Here is a 578-nt window from a genome sequence, read left to right on the forward strand (position 1 = left end):
GCTCCCAAGCGTAAATGTAATTAGCAGCCTTTACCTAGGAGAGTTTCGGAAAACCATATAGTGATCTCTAGCATGTTCTGTTCTTCTAAATCAAAGCCATCTCTGTCTGTCCATCATGCACATCCTAGGGTAAGGATCTCTTCCATTCCTCCCCGAATGATTTTCCCCATTCTTGTGAGTCTTTGTTCTTCACTGCAGCAATGCTCCCTGCAGTTGTCCTAGCCTAGCACTCTCTCACGTGTGTTAGGAAGTGACCTACTCTTTTGCTTCCTTCTAAACCCCAGCCAATGAAGGGAGGAATGGCCATGTCCTGATTTATTAAAGATGATAGCTCTAATGGCTCTGAGTCATTGGAGTACTCTTGAGTTCCTCATTATCAGGAGCAATCCTTTGTTTTGAAATGCAGCCTCAGTATGGAGGTCATCACAGTAGGCTCTTCTCTCTGGAAGACACAGTTTTATTCCTCTGGCCATCCATGAAGGATCTCTTTATAGTGAGCTCTGATGCTTTATAAAGGATGCCTTATAAATCTATAAGTAATATCCTCACCCATAGCCTTGCTGATTAAATAATTTTGG

Source organism: Apteryx rowi, unplaced genomic scaffold (genome assembly GCF_003343035.1).
Source record: "Apteryx rowi isolate R43461 unplaced genomic scaffold, aptRow1 scaffold_109, whole genome shotgun sequence".
In the NCBI taxonomy this organism is placed as follows: Eukaryota; Metazoa; Chordata; class Aves; order Apterygiformes; family Apterygidae; genus Apteryx; species Apteryx rowi.